The sequence below is a fragment of the Oryx dammah genome, unplaced genomic scaffold (assembly GCF_014754425.2).
Source record: "Oryx dammah isolate SB20612 unplaced genomic scaffold, SCBI_Odam_1.1 HiC_scaffold_11, whole genome shotgun sequence".
Classification (NCBI taxonomy): Eukaryota; Metazoa; Chordata; class Mammalia; order Artiodactyla; family Bovidae; genus Oryx; species Oryx dammah.
In genome coordinates, this window is record NW_024070195.1 from 27,236,315 (window position 1) to 27,259,166 (window position 22,852).

Below are 22,852 nucleotides of genomic sequence, written 5' to 3' on the forward strand. Positions count from 1 at the left end.
TCCAGCCCTTGGACTCACTCCTGAGTTCCAATTTTACTACCTACCTGGGAAAGTAAACAACTGAGTGATTTTCTGAACATTTCTGCAAGACTACCTGAAAGATTCTCCATCAGCCCTGTGTTTGTATCCTTGATGCCTTGGAGGGAATTTGGCGGAGCCAAGAAAGGCTCATAAATCACCTCTGGGTGAGCTGGCCAAAAGTCCAACCGTCTCTTATTCTCCTGAGTGATTTACTTTGCCATTTATTTTCAGTTCTAGTGTTGGCCAGTGCGGTTGATGCGTTGATATCTTAACAATCAACTGACCATGGTCTGAAGTGGCAGCGGACTGAAGCCAATGCGTGCTGGGCCTGGTGACAGCCGCTGTGGGACAGAGCTGGCCAGAAGCACAGGAAGGGCCTCGGGTTGTGAGTGTAGGCCTCATCTGTCCAGATGAATGGGAGCTGACAAGGGTGATCTCTGCAGCATGGAATGGAGTGATGACAAGAAAACAGTGACATGTTTGAGACTGAAACACCAGGCACAGAAATGTCACTTATAATGGCCAGAGAAGTGACAGGGGACTCGCACTAATTTTACTTGATTTTGAGTCAAAGATGTCCTTTGTGCTAAGAGACAGAGCTAGCTGGGAGTCATGTATGGGAAAACCACTCCCTTCCTGACCATGGCCATCTCCATTTAATCAGCCAGCAAAACCAGTGGCACTTTGTGTCATTAGGACAGTCATCTTTAACCCAGGCTTCACTGTAGAATCACCTGAGTATTATGGTCTGGTCCCTGGGAGGAGGCTTCTGATTTATTTTTGTTTTGTTTCATTTTTTTGTTGTTGTTTTTCTTTTTTTTCAATTAATTTTTTTTGGAGGGATAATTGCTTTACAGAATTTTGTTTTCTGTCAAACTTCAACATGAATCAGCCATAGGTATACATATATCCCCTCCCTTTTGAACCTCTCTCCTATCTTCCGCCCCATCCCACCCCTCTAGATTGATACAGAGCCCATGTTTGAGTTTCCTGAGCCATACAGCAAATTCCTGTTAGCTATCTATTTTACATATGGTAATGTAAGTTTCCATGTTACTCTTTCCATACATCTCACTCTCTCCTCGCCTCTCCCCGTGTTCATAAGTCTATTCTCTGTTTCTCCATTGCTGCCCTGTAAATAAATTCTTCAGTAACATTTTTCTAGATTCTGTATATATGTGTTGCTGCTACTGCTAAGTCGCTTCAGTCGTGTCTGACTCTGTGCGACCCCATAGACAGCAGCTCACTAGGTTCCCCAGTTCCTGGGATTCTCCAGGCAAGAACACTGGAGTGGGTTGCCATTTCCTTCTCCAATGCATGAAAGTGAAAAGTGAAAGTGAAGTCACTCAGTCGTGTCCGACTCCCAGCAACCCCATGGACTGCAGCCCACCAGGCTCCTCCGTCCATGGGATTTTCCAGGCAAGAGTATTGGAGTGTGGTGCCATCGCCTTTTCCTGTTTAAGAGACTAGCAGGTGTTAAACACTGTCATCAGGAAATCTGCAGCACCCATGAAATTCTCCAGGTTATCTAGGCTATCAAATATGAGCCGGAGGCTGACCTGGCCTAGCCGACGACAGTTAAGTATTGACCAAGTCCTGGCAGTTGATATCTCAATTTTCAGTTCTGATCTGAAGTTACTGGGCTTCATAAGAAACTACATCTTCTGCTTTTCAATTTCAGCAAGAAATGCACTGGAGTGACATAATAATTTAATATCAACTGTGTCTCCTGCTAACCAACACAATTTTTAAGTGAGAGAATTTTTCAACAAATTTCTCTGTCTCCACAGCATGTATTCATTCAGCTAACACTGGATGTCTATGTGCAAGGCATCATTCTGACAACGAGAATGCAATTAGCAAGGCAGCTAAGATCCTTACCCTCCTGGAACTTACATTATAGAGGAGACCTGAGGTTTCTCTGAACACCATATAAATAGCATGTCTCCACTCTCTTTCCATGATTTATTTTTCTTTACAGTACTCAGATCATGTAGTATTTATGCTCCACCTACTACCAAACTAAACTCCAGAACAGGAACTCTTAAGCTCTGTCTCTTATATGTGTTAGAATACGATAGTTCTCTTTCTCTTTCTGACTCACTTCACTCTGTATAATAGGTTCTAGGTTTATCCACCTCATCAGAACTGACTCAAATGTATTCCTTTTTATGGCTGAGTAATATTCCATTGTATATATGTACCACAACTTATTTATCCATTCATCTGTCAATGGACATCTAGGTTGCTTCCATGTTCTAACTATTGTAAATAGTGTTGCAATGAACAAGGGGATACATGTGTCTTTTTCAGTTTTGGTTTCCTCAGGGTATATGCCTAGGAGTGGGGTTGTTGGATCATCAGTTCAGTTCAGTTCAGTCACTCAGTTGTGTCTGACTCTTTGTGACCCCATGAACCACAGCACGCCAGGCCTCCCTGTCCATTACCAACTTCCTGAGTTTACCCAAACTCATTTCCATTGAGTCAGTGATGCCGTCCAACCATCTCATCCTCTGTCCTCCCCTTCTCTTCCTGCCCTCAATCTTTCCCAGCATCAGGGTCTTTTCAAATGAGTCAACTCTTCGCATTAGGTGGCCAAAGTATTGGATCCTATGGTAGTTTTATTCCTAGATTTTAAAGGAATCTCCATACCGTCTTCCCAGAGAAGGCAATGGCAACCCACTCCAGTACTCTTGTCTGGAAAATTCCATGGGTGGAGGAGCCTGGTAGGCTGTAGTCCATGGGGTCGCTAAGAGTTGGACACGACTGAGAGACTTCACTTTCACTTTTCACTTCATGCATTGGAGAAGGAAATGGCAACCCACTCCAGTGTTCCTGTCTGGAGAATCCCAGGGATGGGCGAGCCTGATGGGCTTCTGTCTTTGGGGTCGCACAGAGTTGGACACGACTGAAGCGACTTAGCAGCAGCAGCAGCAGCAGCATACCGTCTTCCATGGTGGCTGTATCAGTTTACATTCCCACCAACAGTGCAAGAGCATTCCCTTTTCTCCACACCTCCTCCAGCATTTATTGTTTGTAGACTTTTTGATAATGGCCATTTTGACTGGTGTGAGGTGATATCTCATTGTGGTTTTGATTTGCATTTCTCTAATAATGAACAATGTTAAGCATCTTTTCATGTGTTTGTTAGCCATCTGTATGTCTTCTTTGGAGAAATGTCTGTTTCGATCTTTTCCCCACTTTTTGATTGGGTCTTTTGTTTTTCTGGCATTGAAATTTTTGAGCTGCTCATATATTTTGGAAATTAATCCTTTGTCAGTTGTTTCATTGCTATTATTTTCTCCCATTCTAAGGGTTGTCTTTCCACCTTGCTTCCAGTTTCCTTTGCTGTGGCAAAAGATTTTAAGTTTAATCAGGTCCCAGTTCTTTTTTTTGTTTTTATTTCCATTACTCTAGGAGGTGGGTCATAGAGGGTCTTGCTTTGATTTATGTCATTGAGTGTCTGCCTATGTTTTCTGCTAAGAGTTTTATAGTTTCTGGTCTTAGATTTAGGTCTTTAATCCATTTTGAGTTTATCTTTGTGTATGGTGTTAGAGAGTGTTCTAATTTCATTCTTTTACATGTAGCTGTCCAGTTTTCCCAGCACCATTTATTGAAGAGGCTGTCTTTTCCCCATTGTATATTCTTGCCTCCTTTGTATAAAATAATGTACCACAGGTGCATGGCTTATTTCTGGGCTTTCTATTTTGTTCTATTGTTCTATATTTCTGTTTTTGTGCCAGTACCATACTCTCTTGATGACTGCAGCTTTGTAGTATAATCTGAAGTCAGGAACATTGATTCCCCCAGCTTCATTCTTCTTTCTCAAGACTGCTTTGGCTATTTAGGGTCTTTTGTGCTTCCATATGAATTGTGAAATTTTTTGTTCTAGGTCTGTGAAGAATGCCATTGGTAATTTGATAGGGATCACATTGAATCTGTAGAATGTATTTGGTAGTATAGTCATTTTCACAATACTGATTCTTCCTACCCAGGGACATGGAATATCTCTCCATCTGTTTATGTTGTCTTTGATTTCTTTCATTAGTGCCTTATAATTTTCTGTGTACATTCTTTTGTCTCTTTAGGTAAGTTTATTCCTAGATATTTTATTCTTTTTGTTGCAATGGTGAATGGGATTGATTCCTTAATTTCTCTTTCTGATTTTTTATTGTTAGTATATAGAAAGCAAGTGATTTCTGTGTATTGATTTTGTATCCTGCAACTGGGGGCACTAGTGGTCAAGAACCTGCCTAACAATGCAGAAGACAAAAGAGACTTGGGTTGATTCCTGGGTTGGGAAGATGCCCTGGAGGAGGGTATAGCAACCCACTCCAATATTCTTGCTTGAAGAATCCCATGGACAGAGGAGCCTGGTGGGCTACAAGCCATATGGTTGCAAAGAGTCAGATACAACCGAGGTGACTTAGCATGCATGTATGCACAGGGATGGGAGCCAGGTCTTGACATGCCTTAAAATCTCCCTTGGGTGATTCTGATCCCAGTAGTGCCTGAGGACCACTGCATTAAAAGGCTGAAAGTAAAGACTAAATGCCCTGGAAAATTGGTATAATTTTTTTAATAATAACACTGTGAATCTATATTGTCCAAGAAGCACAAATCTTTTTCTATTTTATTTATCAACATTATGTTTTTAGATGTTGGTACCTGATATAGTTTAGGAAAACTTTGACTTTTCTGGAATAGAGGGGGAAAAAAAGTCCAAGTATTAGATGGAGGGTCTGGGTGGTTAATTTTTACTTACACATCTATTTATTTTTCAGCTTTACTGAGGTATAATTGATAAATAAAACTAAAGCTAATTGTAAACAAATTGAATTTAGGCTAAACTCAGATTTCTTTTCCTGATTGGTAAAGTTCACAATTTGAAGATATTCTATGTTAAAGTAAATAGGAAGATGAAATTTATGTGTTACACTGCCAAAACAGTTTTTAACAAACAAAACTCTCCAAAAGTTTGAGGTGGCCATAACAGAAGTTCTCAATATTGCTGGAGGCTGTGTAAATGGGTAGAAGTATTTTGGAAAGCATTTTGTTTATATGTGTCAAGAGTCTCAAAATTTCATATTCGACTTAGAGAAAATCTGTCCTCAGGGTAGATTTAGAGTTGAAAACAAAGATTTATGTTTAAAGAGATTTATGTTTAAAGAGATTACATCATTTTTGGTAAAAGGAATAAATGTTTGATAACCAACAACAAATAGACAGATGGGATCATTTAGCTATTGTAGTCTTTCTTACAAGATTATTATATAATTATTAAAAGTGTTTCTAAATAATATTTCACAAAATTGTAAAAGCATGCACAAAATATTAATGATAATCCTGAATATGAAATATATATATGCATATATATGTATACATAAAACACAACCCTCGATTTCAAAAACTCTATATAGCATATGCATATAAATATACCGAGTCTGATCTATTTGTTTTTTTTAACATGGAAAAATCTTGGATGAAAGTTAGCCAATATAGCTCATGGTGTTATTAAGGGTTATCTCTCTGTGATGAAATCATAGACCATTTTAATTTTTAAAACATTATGCCATATATTTAAAATTTTCTATCATGAGCCAGAAAAATTGTGTCCTGAAAAAAATTATATCTATTTTTAAGTATTAAGAAAATTCTATATCAGCTAAATTCAATAGCTATTTTCCATGCTCTGAGAAATAATGTAGCAAAAAACTTTAAAATAGAGCCATAAAATGCTAAATGATTAGTGCAGGAAATGAGTTTTTTGGAAATTCAGAACAGAGAGGACTAGTTGCTCTTGGAAAATGGAGTATCTCATGAAACATAGTTGAGGCTGGATTCAGCAAGACTTGTATGCCAGACTAAGGAATATAGACTTTATTCTGGTACAAATAGAAGTCCTGCAGAGATCTTTGTCGTTTCAGTTAATGAATATCCTTAGTTCTTCTCTATTAAATTTTGTACCTTGAAAATGTATATGTATATGTGTATTCATATCTGATGTATGTACCCCGAATGCATTCACCCTTAGGCAGGAAATAATGTGTGTATAAAGAAGAAACAGGAAGAATGATTAAGGCATTCGTTAATTGGGGTCCATTTACATTTTCAGAGTCAGCTAAAAAATCATCCACTTATTTAAAAGGAAATCTTCTCGGTTTATTACAGTCATTATTACTTGGCAGTAAGAGATAGCTGGTTTGAATTTCACCAGTAAGGAAATTGCATAGTCTGTTGTGTCTGTTAAGGGTCACTATTAGTCAATGACTGATTAAAAGAAATTGCAGGTCTTGAAACAAAATTGGTTATTGAGTACCTACTATGTGCAAGATGGTTGGATGAATTTCATATATAAACTCATTTAATCCTCACAACAATCCCTCAAGGTTGGTATTTATAATTCACATTTTAAAGTAAGTGAATGTGAAAGCCGCTCAGTGTTGTTGGACTCTTTGAGACCCCATGGACTGTAGAATTCTCCAGGCCGGAATACTGGAGTGAGTAGCCCTTCCCTTCTCCAGGGGGTCTTCGCAACCCTGGGATCAAACCCAGGTCTCCTGTATTGCAGGTGGATTCTTTACCAGCTGAGCCAGCAGGGAAGTCCATTTTAAAGTAAAGGAGTCTTAGAAAGATGTTAAGAAGATGTTAACTGGCCAATATGAATCTAGATTTCAATCTGAACCTATTTTTTGTTCACCTTTCAGTGTGAGGCAATGGAAGATAACTTATCACACTACAGCATCCCCATTAACCAAAGCATTTTCTAAATTTATTGCTGAATAATATATATTTGAAAATATATGTGTATATATACAGTATGTACATGTGTGTCCATGTGAGTGTAGTGTATATATATATACAGCTATTTTACACCAGTGTATTTATGTGTGATATATAGACATGCCTTATAGTAATAAATTTACACATATAATTATAGTAATATATCGAATATTTACTGTGCTATTCCTTTTATATACATGTATTATATGAAAGTGAAAGTCACTCAGTCATATCTGACTCTTTGCTCCCCCATGGACTGTCCATGGAATTCTCCAGGCCAGAATAGTGGAGTGGGTAGCCTTTCCTTTCTCCAGGGGATCTTCCCAACCCAAGGATTGAACCCAGGTCTCCTGCATTGCAGGCAGATTCTTTACCAGCTGAACCACAAGGAAAGCCCAAGAACACTGAAGTGGGTAGCCTATCCCATCTCCAGGGGATCTTCCTGATCCAGGAATTGAACTGGGGTCTCTCTCATTTCAGGCAGATTCTTTACCAACTGAACTATCAGGGAAGCCATATATGTATTATATATATATACATATATATATATATATACACACACACACACATATATAATATACATGTATTATATATACATATTATATAATGTATATATGTATTATATAATGTATAATACATATACATATATATATATATTTATGTATTATATATCACTATATATAGAGGCTCAGTGGTGAAGGATCCATTTGCAATGTAGGAGACCTGGGTTCGATCCTTGGATTGGGAAGATCCCCTGGAGGAAAGCACGGCAACCCATTCCAGGGTTCTTGCCTGGAGAATCCCATGGACAGAGGAGCCTGGAGTTCTACAGTCCATGGGGTCAGAAAGAGTCGGATATGACTGAAGCGACTGAGCATGCATATAAAGATCCATATTAAGTAATGCATAAATATAAATTATATATGAATGAATATTATATATAGTTTAACATACAGTTATATACAAAATAGACTAAATCATGGATATATTATACACCCATACACATATAACATTTTTTCCCACTGTCCTTATCTAGAAAAGAAAGTGGCTTGGCAATTGGAGAACCTATGTATTAGCTGAGAGAACATTACTGTCACCACAAAATGAGTTCTGACTCTTATCTTCACGATGGCCACCCAAATAAGAGAACTAACGCTTGTCAGGTGTCCAGAAGTTGTGAACCCCTAGGAATGACCCAAACCCCCAAGTGTAAATGTGAAGGGACCTCATTTCCCTTTCTTCCCATCCCATGGGCCTTACTCACCCAACATCCACTTTGCCAGTCCTTACCCTGTGAAAGTCCCCAGATGGAGGAGGGGAGTCAGAGCCAATTTCATTCTATTCTGTTATAAACTCAAAAGATCCACTTTCAATCTAGGTCCTGCAGAGAAAGGACAGTCTCCCACTAGTTAACTTCATTCGGCTCTTTATTCAACAAAACGATGTCGCATTTTCATCAACAAAACCAACTGAACAATCAGTCCTACGCAAAATACAGCGTCTTCGAGTGCCGAAAAGAGCCCTGGGTGGGAGTGAGTGGTTCTGCACAAAGGCTGTGGAGGCCAAGCTCTCGTTCCTTTTCTTCATCTCACTACCCCATGCATAGCACCAGCTCTGGCGTGAAGGGAGATTTAAAAGCAACTAAGTACATAGAAACATTTCTCATTCATTATCCGGAATTTCTGCTACTGGGTGGCATATCATTAGTCCTAGTGTAAGGCAAGCTTTAAAAACGTAATTACTTAATCATGCAGTTAGCTTCCCATCAATCCTAGTAGCATTTGTTCTTAACTAGCTTTTAAGAACAAAATTAGGAGTAATTTGTAAACAAAAGTAATTGAAGAAAGGCAGATATTGCCAAGGTGTTGACAGCGTTAGCAGACATTATTGTTTCCCTTAACACCACCACGGCACGGCAGTTAGCAATAGGTGGCTGGCACGAGGCAGTGCTAGGGAATGAGGAGGGGGTGAGCTGAGGAAGTGGGCACTAGGCAAGGTGGTCCTTACCCAGCCCTTACAGGCATCCAACCCCAACAGGTAAGGGGACTCTACTCCTATATCGATCTGATGACTTGGAGATTTGTGGTATGATTTAACATTTTTAGCATGACCATGAAAATAACCTTGTAATGTTTTTCATACCTATTATTGGATCTAGTGAGACAAGATCAGGGAAGTCAGAGTGGTGACATAGGTGGTGGAGGCCAATTTTTTCTCCAAAGGAGCTTACAAGTATTTGTAAGTATTCCTATTTGCCTGCCCTTATTTCTGACTACTTGTAATAAGTTCACAGTATACATCAGTTTTGGGCCAGACAGTGTGCTAAGCACTTGAGAAGTAGCTGTAAGGAGGAACTGGACTCCACTTTCAAGGGGCTCATGCTTTTGCAGAGAGAGAAAAATGGAAATAAAGCATGATCAGAAAGACTGAAACCAAGTATGTAATATTGGTCAAAAGTTAGTTTCTAACTCTGCTTGTTGTATTGAGGTTTTATAGGACCTCCAAAAGGAATCATGAAGAAATATGTCTTGCAGTACAAACAGGAGAATCAGGTCCCGGAATGAGGCTATTACCATCCTTACTTTACAGATGAAGTAACCGAGTCTGAAATGAATCAAATAACTTTCTGAAAATCAGGCACATCAAGAATGGCAACGCTGCACTCATTTTCAGGTATTTATCTTTATTATCATTGTTGTGGTGGTGGTGAAGTCAAGTCCAAATATCTTTCCAGGATCCACTAGAATTCAACAGAAGGAGTCTGAACCTGGAGTCAGAACAGCCATCTTGAATTCTGCCTTGAAAGCCTTCCACTGGGTGACATTGAGCCTGAGCTTTGGTGTCTCAGCTATAAAAATTTTTATCTTGGGACTTTTACTTTACTCCAAGGAGCTAATGGAGTAAGGAAAGTAAAAGTGCTTTGTAAATTTTAATTCAGAAATAAGGTACTCATCAGTTTAGTTCAGTTCAGTCACTCAGTCACTTCCGACTATTTGCAACCCCATGGACTGCAGTACACCAGGCCTCCCTGTCCATCACCAACTCCTGGAGCTTGCTGAAACTCATGTCCATTGAGTTGGTGATGCCATCCAACCATCTCATCCTCTGTTGTTCCCTTCTCCTCCTGCCTTCAATCTTTCCCAGCATCAGGGTCTTTTCCAATGAGTCAGTTCTTCGTATCTGGTAGCCAAAGTATTGGAGCTTCAGCTTCAGCATCAGTCTTTCCAATGAATATTCAGGACTGATTTCCTTTCGGATTGACTAGCTTGATCTCCTTGCAGGAGGATCATATGGAGTATAGGAATATGTACAATGCCCTGTGGTTAAAAAAAAAAAAAATTAAAAGAGGATTACCCCTGAAATGTTAAGAATTGCCTGAAAAGGGTACAGGACACAGGGAACTTTCTAGATGAATGAAAATGTTGTATATTAATTTTCAATACTAATCAAGTTGAACATTTAAAGTCTGTGCATTTTATTGTGCATAAATAATGCCTCAAAATTCCATCAAAAAACAAGATACAATTATTTCTACCAAGGTTTCTTTGGGGAGTTGAATTTTCACAATTGCTAGCATTTTGGAGTTCCTATACTTACATCTCAAATTTAATTCAAAATAGGTATCATCTCTTCTTTACATCCTTAAGAACCAAAGCATTAGGAGTCATCGTGAACTTCCAGGTTACTGTCTCTAGCATGTAAGTGAATGCAAAAAACACTCACTTCTTTTTGTATTTTTCAATGGGAAAAAAGTCAAAATTTAAATGTATCAACCTGAGAATGATAACATTATTAAGTTTGGCTTGGGGATAGATATAAGAAAGAACATCTGATTCAGTGGCATATAGGACAGCAGAAATTGTTACCAAAGCCAGTATGGTGTATTTACACATCATTTTGGGCTGGGTAAATGACTAGAGAAATTTTTACTCTCTATAGGGTTTTATGATTCTAACACAAGCAAAAGTAAATAAATATATTTCTCTTGAGTGCTCAAATGGCTTTCTGAATTATTGGAATTATTGGGTTAGATTAGATATATTTATGTATAATACATACATATGCATATATGTATATATCCATATATATATATATATATGTACATGATGGAGCGGTATTCAGCCTTGAAAAAGAAATAAGTCCTGCAATTTTCAACAACACGAATGAACCTAGAGGGCATTATGCTAAGTGAAATAAGCCACACACAGAAATAAAATGTTGCATGATCTGATGTATATTTAGACTCAAGCAGAGTCTACCTTAATCACCTGGTAAAGGTGGTTACCAGGATCTGAGGGGAGGGCTGAGGGTGAAATATTGATCAAAGGTTGCAAAGTTTCAGTTTTATGAAATGAGTAACTTCTAGAGATCTAACACTCAACAATTTGACTGTAGTAAGTAGTACTTTTTCGTATACTTGTAATTTCTAAAGAGGATTGATCTTACACACATGCACACACACACACACACAAATGGTAACTATCTGAGGTGATGAATATGTTAATTAGCTTGATTGTGGTGATTTTTTTCATGATGTATATGTATATCAAAATCAAATTGCACACTTAAATATGTAGAACTTTTGTCAAATATATGGTAATTAAAAGAAAAAGAAGATTGCTACTTAAATATGTAAAGAAAAAGAATTGCTGGGTCAAGTCTTCATAGTCAAAAGCAAATCAGTCACCAAGTTTCCATGGAGCACCTACTATAAGCCCAGAACATCAGAGTTAAAAGGGCTGAGATAATTATCCAGATAATTATCTCAGGCCCAAAGTGACTTTTACTGGTTTACATAGATCATTTGGGCAGAAGGAGGCTTTTCCCTTTTAATTATCTGTAAAACTAAATCACTATATTGCAAGACTAGTCTACTTCTTTAAAAGATTAAATAAAAATTACTCACAATAAATGTATACACTTTGGGGTGGAAAGTCTTTTGCAAACCTTCAGAAACTGAAAAAAAAAAAGTAAGGTTTTAAAGTAATTAAAGCTAAAGTTTTAATGTAATTCAGTTAGGTGAGGCTTAAAGAACACTCCAGTCATAAGAACTGTTCAACATTCAAAATAAAAACCTTAGTTTATTGTTCTGTCTTTATTGGAAAAAAAATTAAATTGACCTGCCGTGGTCAAATTAAAACTATCTACACCTGTGGATCAGGTTGGCCTTTGGAGTGAGCTAAACATTTATGGGTGACCTACTTGCCCCACTATGTGATGAGAAGCTCAGGACAATCCTCTGTCAATAATAAAAATCTTCCCTGATCTAGCTACCACAGTAAACATCTCTATCATCTTCATCACCATCACCATCACCATCGTCTGTTTTTAAAAATAGTTTTATATAAGCCTCTGTCATTCTTTGATATTCAATATCGTCTCTCTCAGGTCTCTATAAATGGAGTATGAGTAATATGATTGGAAAGAGTAATCAATGGCATTCATGCTGAGGCCTTGGCTGTTTGCCGTATCACTTTGCTCTCTTGCTTAGTAGGTAGCTTATTTTATTGAGAGTCCAGTGTCTAGAGAAAGAAGATGCAGTGAGAGAGAGAAGACAGACATGGTGAAAAAGTTGCCCCACTTTGGAACACAGGAGAGGTGCATCGGGATTAAGGATGGTGTGGATCTTATATTTCTGCCCCTGGAACATATTGTTCGGGAAGCAAAATGGTTTCAAAGGTTTATCCTCAAAATGTATAAGAAAACAATAGTACTAAATGTTTCATGGACTTAGTACATTTAGGAGACTCACTTAACATCAATTGATCTACTAATATTCACTGTGCTGAGCCAGAAACTGTAGCAAATAATACTAACAATACTAAGGATTTACATTTGTGTGGGCTCTAGATTTATAAATGACTTTTGAGTAGATTCGACTTTCTCTTTAGTTCTCAATACAATTCTGTGAGTTGGGCCTTCTTCTCCAATTAACATCTCAGAAGAAGAAACTCCAATTTGACAGCTGCTTGGATTTTACTAGTTCAGTGCTTCCCTGATAGCTCGGTTGGTGAAGAATCTGCCTGTAATTCAGGAGACCCCAGATACTCCAGTTCGATTCCTGGGTGGGGAAGACCCACTGGAGAAGGCATAGGCTACCCACTCCAGTATTCCTGAGCTTCCCTTGTGACTCCCCTGGTAAAAAATCCGCCTGCAATGCGAGAACCCTGGGTTCACTCCCTGGGTTGGGAAGATAAGAGAAGGGGTAGGCTACCCATTCCAGTATTCTGGCCTGGAGAATTCCATGGACTGTATAGTCCATGGGGTCACAAGGAGTCAGACATGACTGAGTAGCTTTCACTTTCAGAGTTGGTTAGAATCAGGACCTCGGTTTGAAGTTTGTAGGATAAGGGAGTTAGAGAAGACAAGGTTCGGAAAAAGAATGAGACTGGCACTTTACAGAAACAGATCACCTTTAATGAGGCGAGAATGGGCAGCAGTCAGATTACTGAGCTGCTGCACTAACTCAAGAAAACAGTAAGTATATATAAACATATATGTGGAAATCTACTGTCTTAAGGGGGCCAGTTCTTCTCCAAGGTTGTTCAGATTAGTTATCTCTTAAACAGCTGGGGCAGAGAAGGCAATGGCACCCCACTCCAGTACTCTTGCCTGGAAAACCCCATGGACAGAGGAGCCTGGTAGTCTGCAGTCCATGGGGTTGCTAAGAGTTGGACACAACTGAGCGACTTCCCTTTTGCTTTTTACTTTCATGCATTGGAGAAGGAAATGGCAACCCACTCCAGTGTTCCTTCCTGGAGAATCCTAGGGACAGGGGAGCCTGGTTGGCTGCCGTCTATGGGGTCGCACAGAGTCGGACATGACTGAAGTGACTTAGCAGAAGCAGCAGCAGCAGCAGCAGCAAACAGCTGGGGAAAGGAATTCTGGAGATCAGCCAGAGGCTGGGACTGGCTGGGAGCTGGGCATAATCAACATTAATGCCCATTTTTTTCTTCAGGTGAGAGAGTTCTTTGTTTTGCATAGAACGGTGGGGAGGTCCCGGAGGGGAGTTTTAACTCCAGGCTATTTTGAGCCCTGTAACTTTCCTTCAAAGTTACTTGAAGTTATGTTTCAGATTTACACTTATGCCTGGTCATTGTCACAGGAGAGGAAAGACGTTTAAGATGCTTTGAATTCTAAGAGTCTGTGACCTTGTTGGGATGACACCACAGTGCTTGAGAAACAGGGACAACACAGTCAGAAGTAGTGGGTGGATCAGAAAGGGACACAGAAAGAAGCTAAAAGCCCTTGAGAGGTGACAACACCCTTTCAGAAAAAAATGTGCTTAGGCTGTGCTATTTGACTGAACTTGGGGACTGGAAGAATGATGACTCTAAAATCTTATTTTTATGTGTATCTTAAATTGATAATTACCAAAGTAGAGAGAGAAAAAAATTCTAATGAAAAGTGAACTTGTGTGGTGCCTTGCTGTTATAAGATAAAATAATTTCCTTTAGTTAAAGATAAAAACTGGTTTAGACAAAAAAACTAATTCAGATTTGAATGGGTTGACTTAAAGGAGTTGCTATAATATCCAAGTGAAAATGATTTGATGGGCCTCAGTTTGGGGTTAGAAGCCAGAGCTTCAAGCTATAAAACTGTGATCTATTATGGGGGCAGAAGCCATTAAAAAATTTTTCATTCTGTTTTCTCACAACCATCTTTTATCTTGGGCTTCTATCCATTTGTCTGGCATATATGGAAGCTAAAACAATTATGTATGAACTGTTTGAATGAATCAATGATAGATTTAATAATTATATCTGCTCTCTTACCTGTAATAACAGTAACAATACCAAAAGTAGTTGAAGCCAGGAGAGATGGCTTCAAATAATGAGAAGAAATAGTAAACAATTTACTGTGGTTTTCTTACTCACTTCTTGATTTGTTTTCATGGAAAATCATATTCTCAGGCACACTATTTGCTGCAAGTCAGATCTCATCTTTTATGGCAAGATAAGAGAGCCCACTAAGACTGACATAGATCAAATGCAATTTCTTCATGTGTAGGATTTTCTGTTTGTTGGTTCATTGTTTTTATGTTTGTTCCCAGAAAAATATCTAAGACCCTTCCACTTCATCCAAGATACCCAAATGCCTTGCAATTCACAGACCCTCCTGATCTCAGAGGATGGCTCTTGTTTAAAAACTGCACAAAGTAAATGGTATTGGGTATTTAACGAAAAGCACTGAAATTGCTATATGGTGCCACAGATTCACTGTCGAACATGTCATGAGGCAACATTTTATAGGCGTTGTAAAATCTTTTTACCACACACAGCTGCATTACCCAAAATTACTCAAATCTGCAGGGCATTTGAAACTCACTCTGTAACAGTAATAGGCTTTGCTGCTTAAAAAGTGATTATGACTAATGCACGAAAACAATTATCACAAGACTTAATTGCCAAGAGTTAAGATATATATAGACAGATAGAGATGGATTCATTCTCATTGAAATTTGAGCCATTGCTAGGAAAAGCCAAGTGATTTTCAAAATTTACAAAATCATGAAGCAGAACTGGGAAAAAATGTTTTTAATTCGTCAGTCTACAAAAGGAAGATTTTTATCCATATTATTTTTAAAGTGTTAACACTTATTGTTTTTAATACTTGTGGGGTTGATTGGACAAATTCTGAAAAATATTTATGAATAGAACTACCCCATAGGGCTGGCCCTATACCACCAGGAGATAGCATGAGAATAGAGGCAAGAGTGGAATCTAACAGACTTGGTTCTAGTTGTGGTTTGGCCCTGGGCAACCATTTCATCTCTCTAGGTCTTACCTTCTTTCACATAAAGAAACCTTGGGGCTAAGCATTGCTGGGGGCCTCTTCCTGTGCTAACCTTCTATGATTCGACCTTAAGTGATTTAAAGTAGAAAAAGTTTATTGTTGTCTACCTTTGTCCTTCTCTTTCTGAGAGAAAGGATGAGAGCAGGCTTAGAGAAAGAAGCAATATTGTGCTTTGCCTTTGAGAGTTTTGGTGTGAAAGAAAGTGATCATGAGCATTTAGATAGAATGGATAGTCTGATAGACAGTATGGTGGGAAAGTACAGAAATGGTTCAGGAAAGGCCTAGAAAGGTACACTGCCCTGATGTTGGAGAAATTTAAAGTTAATAATAGTTTTGATCTCTTTCAATGGGTATGGTGAAGAGTTTTTGGCTGCTCAGAAAAGTCCACAGTCTCCTCTCCTCTCTGGCCTCATGATTATTCTACGTGTTCTAGCAATGAATGTAGAGAGGAGGTGATGTACCACTAGCTCACAGAACCTTTCCTGGGCTCCTCTAAGCACTTTTCTCTTGGCGGATCAAATGAAGATGACCCTAATGGAAGCCTTGAGTGATCAAAGAAAGCCCCCACCAGCTTGGTTTTCTAGATGAATGCATGGGGCAGAGTCACCTTTCTAATCCCAAACCACTCAGCACTGTTAGATGAGCAAAAAATAAGTTCAAAATCTGAACATCACATATTCATAGAGTAGTTGCTGAGCAACACAATCAGCTGTCATGGTTCACCACCTACAACATGACAGCTATGGAGTTGTGGTGACAGAAGATAGAGCCCATCAGAAGGTGGGATGAAAAAATGGTTCACAATATAAACCAGTGAGGACAGACTCTATTTTCATGAATTTCATCAGTAAAAGGAAAGCGATCGAATGAGTAGAAGAATTAAGGAAGGGAGACAGCTGAGTGAGTTGAGCATGTTGTTGAGAAGCTAATGGCTATGAGTTCTGACTCTGGCATCAGACAACCTGAATTTGTTTTCTGGACCCAGATTAATTAGATATGTGACCCTATATGGTAATGCTTCATACACATTATCCTCATAATGACCCTATTAGGTGGATGCTCTTATTAATCCCATTTTAGAGAGGAGGAAACTATGGCTTACAGCAACCAGATGTATTACCCAAAGTCATTTATGATAAACAGTAAAGCTGCAATTTAAACCGAGGTCTGTTTGACCCAAAAGCATAAGAGCTGGTACATGGGGAAGGTTGAAATTGATCAAGAACTGGAACAACTAATAAGACATCTTCAGATTAGGCATGTGCTGAAAGTTGAGAAGACCCAATTATTCTCCATTTGAGCTGGCCTGGGCTATCTGGGAACATTGACAGGAAGGAGACACAGTCAGAGGCCTCTGAGCATGAAGCACCATTGGCACTTTGATCAATGAGCCCACCGTGACCCCACACCATATGAGGCAAAACTAACGTCCCTCACCAACAGAGATATCCAGAAATAGCTGCAGGACGCTGAAAGATCAAATCAACCCTGACTCACAGCCCTGACTCTAGAAGTCAAATGCAAATCAATCATTGTTGCATTTTAGTAACTTTTAGCTTAATGTAGAAATCAAAGTCTCTAGGTAGCCCCTCCAGTTTATAAGTGGGTGGTCTTACTGGGTTCTGGCTGGATGGTTCGATGTGTTTTCTGTGGCTTCCACTGCTTCTGCCAGCCTTGTAAGGCAAATGCATATGATCTCAGCGATGGACTTATCCAACATGTTAATTGAACACCTACTATGGACAAGCCAGTTTGCTTGGAAAGCAGAATCCAGGGAAAACTAGGACATGGCTTCTGTGTTCAAGGAACCTAGTCCAGTGAAGAAAGCACACGAGTAAATGGTCATTTAGTTGTGGTATGAAGCTAACAGCTCAGAGCTAGAGATGGGATGTATCAGTTCAAATAGTTGAATGAATATGGGTTAAGTTATTTTACCTCTCACTACCTCTGCTCTTTCAACTGCAAAATGGGAAAATGTCCCATAAGTTTGTTAAATGATTAAATGTTTAAAAAAATAAATGAAATTAAAGGTAAATAGAGAAATTAAACACATAAAATTAGTTGGCTTTGTCACTCTCAGCTTCACATTGGAGGTGGTAAATGAAGACTGAGTAGGCTTTCACCGAAAGTCAACATTGTGATAGCCTTGTAGGCAGGAGGGGACATGTACTTGGAAACTATGAAAACAGCCTGTTACAATATTAGGGAAAATCCAAGAAGGCCCATCTGCTACAGGGTTGTGATCTGAGGTAGATGACATAGATGAAGTTGGAAAGAAAGACAGGAAGCAGTTTATAAGGATCCTGTTAGTCAGGACTGAGAAAGGAGTATCACAAGTTGTTTACCGTCACCCTGCTTATTTAACTTTTTTGCAGACCACATAAGCTGGGCTGAATGAATCACAAACTGGGATCAAGATTGCCAGGAGAATATCAGCAACCTCAGATATGTGGATGATACCACTCTAACGGCAGAAAGCAAAGAGGAACAAAAGAACCTCTTGGTGAGAGTGAAAGGGGAAAGTGAAAGAGCCAGCTTAAAACTCAATATTTAAAAAAGTAAGATCATGGCATCCAGTCCCTTTAACTTCATGGCAAACAGAAGGGGAAAAGGTGGAAGCAGGGACAGATTTCCTCTTCTTGGGCTTTAAAATCACTGCACATGGTGACTGCAACCACAAAATTAGAAAACGATTGCTTCTTGGCAGGAAAGCTATGACAAACCTAAACAGTGTGTTAAAAAGCAAAGACATCACTTTGCCGACAAAGGTCCGTATATTCAAAGCTATGGTCTTTCCAGCAGTCAAGTACGGATGTGAGAGCTAGACCATAGAGAAGGCAGAGCGCCAAAGAATTGATGCTTTTAAACTGTGGTGTTGGAGAAGACTCTTGAGAGTCGCTTGGATGGCAAGAAAATCAAACCAGTCAATCTTAAAGGAAATTAACCCTGAATATTCATTGAAAGGACTGCTGCTGAACCTGAAGCTCCAATACTTTGGCCACCTGATGTGAAGAGCTGACTCATTGGAAAAGACCCTGATGCCGAGAAAGACTGAAGGCAGATAGAGAAGAGGGTGACAAAGGATTAGATGGTTGGATGGCATCACAGATTTAATGGACATGAACTTGGGCAAACTCCGGGAGATGGTGAAGGGCAAGGAAGCCTGGTATGCCAGTCCATAGGGTTGCTAAGAGTCAGACAAGACTTGGCAACTGAATGACAACAACCAGTCTGGTTCAAGATGTAGACTCCTTCCTAGAGGCAAGTAGAGATGGCTGGATGCCAGGAGATTAATATGGGATCAACAGCCCCAGGAGCTGACTGAAGCAACAACATTTGGTGAAGACAGACACAAAAGCCCGTTGACTCCCAAAGACTTGTTTCTATGTGCCCTGTAGGTATGAGCAGATACTAAGAACTTGAAATATTCACATAACACCCTGAAAAAGCAAAGCCTATTGTGGCCCATTAGCTACCTGAAATTTCACCCTTTCTCCCAGCCTTGTATATAAACTGAGAGCAGAAATGAGATCTCTTCCATGTCTATCCTGATGTACAGTCAGGGCAGAGTGTCATATTCAGTGCAGCAAAGTTAATAAGAAAATGAAACCCCAGGCATTTTCCTGATGATGCTATGGTCTAAGTGGAGGAGGGGATAAAAAGTCAAACAAACTTCTGTAGAAATGTATGTGAAAACTGATTCTAAAGGTAGTGAGCTCAGCATTCTTGGCAGTGTTGCTTCAAAGCCTAATTACACAGGCACCAGCATCAGAATTAGCTGAACAGTTGTTTAAAAGGCAGGTAGCTGAGCTCCACCCAAGACCTGTTAAACCAGAATGTACAATTTTTTTTAAATTTAAATTTATTTATTTTAATTGGAGGCTAATTACTTAACAATATTGTATTGGTTCTGCCACACATCAACATGAATCTGCCACGGGTGTACACGTGTTCCCCATCCTGAACCCCTCTCCCACCTTTTTATTTTAATATATCTTCCATAAAAAGAATGTATAAAACATGTATATTCTCTTAAGAATGTTAATAAAATTAATGCCTATTCCCCTCACTTAGCTTAAATAGTATACAGGTCAATACATTATTTACTTATTGTTCCAGGATAGTTTTTTGTAAATTTATGTTTATTTTGAATTAAAAAATGTTAATACAATTTTAAAAGTTACTTTCCATTTACCGTTACTACAAAATATTGGCTATATTTTCAGTTCTGTACAAATCATCCTTGAGCCTGTCTTACACCCAAGAGTTTGTACCTCTCATTCCCCATCGTCCACACTGCCTCTCTCTCTCCTTTCCAAGGGTAACCACTAGGTTGTTCTCTGTGTCTGTGATTCGGCTTCGTTTTTGTTTTACACACTGGATTGTTGCACTTTGTAAGATTCTGCTTATAAGAGATATCATGCAGTCTTTGTCTTTCTCTGTCTGACGTTCTCTTAGCATACTGCCCAAGAAATTACTGGGAACCAATCCCCTATGTATCACTTCCCAGACTCAGAAGTAGAACATTGCCCGCTTGTCTGAAATTCCTTTTGGGTTATTAGATTATTCATCACTCTTCCCTCCCTCTCGAAGGAAAATGATCCCTGTTATCTTTCTAATGCTTGATTTTAGTCTTGCTTCTTTTTGAACTTTATATAAGACATTTCAGTTAACCTGAAAGACCCTAGTTACAACATTCCATATTTAAATAATTATGCATGATCACATGCATCCATAATCAAAGACCCTGAATTACTATTACTTGTTTGGGACTATTCTGTTACCTCAACTTTAGGGAGGAAAGATTGTTATCCTTTTAGGAAATTCTCATGCCTCTCATGGGCTTTCCAGGTGGTTCAGTGGGTAAAGAATCCACCTGTAATGCAGGAGCCACAGGAGACTTCAGTCCTATCACTGGGTGGGGAAAATCCCCTGGAGGAGGGCATGGCAACCCATTCCAGTATTCTTGCTGAGGATGCCATGGACAAAGGAGCGTGGCAGTTTACAGTCCATAGCGTTGCAAAGAGTAGGGAACGACTGAAGCGACTGAGCATGCACACACACATACCTCTCATGGGGCTTTCAAATCTCTTAATCTTGGAGAACCAAAATTAACCACTACAGATAAGAAACCCAAACCAACGATTGGTTTGAAAGCTAAGAAACTTCAATATTTTCCCACAATAACCATGATGTTTGGGAAAAAACCCTGCTTCTTTTGAAATGGCTTCCAGTTAAGGTCCATTGGCTTTTTACCAACTGATATTTGTGTCTACATATGCCAGGAAGTAGGTGCTGAATCTGTGTATTATAGTGAAGAATAAGATTTGATCTCCACATCTGGGGAAGCCATAGTTAAATTTTCTTCTTCTTTTCTGGCCAGGGAAGGAGAAGGCATTGGAGTGATGAGCACAAAAAGGGAGATATGCCACAGGAAGTCTGGGATGCCAATAACAGAAAATCTCAATTTATCAGGGAAGACTTCATGGAGGAAGTAACTTCTGAGCTGGTGCTGATAGTGGAGTATGGATGTGTCAAATGGAAGAGTCGAGTTGCGGAGAGAGCAACTCACATGGGTCAAAGCTTCAGGAAAATGTTAGTCTCTGTGTTTCCTATGAAGACCCCTAAGACACAGACTTATAAACGTTAGATGATCTGACCAAAATAATCTTAAACGGTATCAGATTTGCAGCATTTTATATGTGCATAGGAATACTGTTCTTTCAAATGTCAAAAAACGAGAATTATTTCAAATAATTTCATTTGAAATCAGTTAGCCTTTCATTTACTTTATCCTAATAAAGGACAAGTTTACATTTTCCTTACATTTAGAGACATTACATTTGCAACATTTCAAGACATCCTATATGAATTATTAAAAAGAAAAAACATTATATTGTAATTAGGTTAACTCTATTTTCTCACTTCTCCCTCTGGCCACCTCCCTCCCAAATAGATCACTTTGTAAAAAAAGTAGCAGTTATTCAAAAAAAAATATGTCAGAGTATCTTGCAGCCAAATGAAATGGATCGACAAGGCACACAACAGAAACCGACCTCAAATTGATAAATTTGTCCAGTAAAAAATGTAGCCTGAGCAGCTTGTTGATCATTTTAAATGTTAATGGTTATATGCTTCTTTGCTATTGAGATATTTGTGACTAATGGTGTGATGCTATTTAAATTCACAACATTCATTAATTTCAGCTGCTTTTCATCATTAGGAAAAATAATTCAAAAGAAACTTCAATGTTTCCAAGAGCAACATGGGAAACAGCATGAGTGCCACGAAGCACAGAAAGCCCCTTCCACTGACTCCGTTCTGCTAAAGCCAAGTCTTAGAAGAAGACATTCTCTGGGTAATGTCTGGGTTGTATCCAGATTTCCAGTCTTAAAAAGAACAGTTCTAATTCCTCAGTTCAACTTGGTATTAGAATATGATTGGTACCATTGTAGTTATGATTAGTAATATATAAAGGCTACATTTATGACCCAAGTAAAGGAGTGATTTTTCTCCCTTGAGTCCGTGGCTGACTCAAGTCTATCATAATGTTCGTATTTTATAACAGGAAATAGAAAGTTAATTGATAGCTATTTAGAGCTTTTAAAAAAAGCCTACTTAGACAATGAAGAGTTACTTTGTGTAAAATTAGAAAGATCATAGAAAATAATTTATTAGGACTGACTTCCATATTGGTTGCTGAGCCAACAGACTATTGGCGCTAATTGTTTACTTAAACTAAGTCATTGCAACTCCATGTCAAAACGGTTTCCATAGTTTGAGATCGACTTCAGCCTTTTACCTCCCAGAATTGATGGGCATGAAGGTTCCACAGGATATCAGCTCTATTTGTCCCCCTTTCTCTATAAAGATCTTAATGTTGTGTGAAGTCAAAGGTTTTCTTTTATTTTTGTTCTGTTCTACATAATCTTGCCTTTATTCATGTTTATGGATGTGGAAAGAGTACATTCATAGCCATGCTTATCTATAAACTCATTGACTTGTGCATTCAGAATAAGATTTAAAAACCGCAGTTTTTGTTACCAGATACTTAAGCAGTAAGGAAGATCCCCTGAAGGAGGCATAGCAAGCCACTCCAGTGTTCTTGCCTGGAGAATCCCCAAGGACAGAGAAGCCTGGCGGGCTACAGTCCATGGGGTCTGAAAGCGTTGGACATGACTGAGCGCCTAAGCACAGTACAGCAATGTGCTCATATTAGGTACACACTATTGCTAACGTTAATTTGTGCATA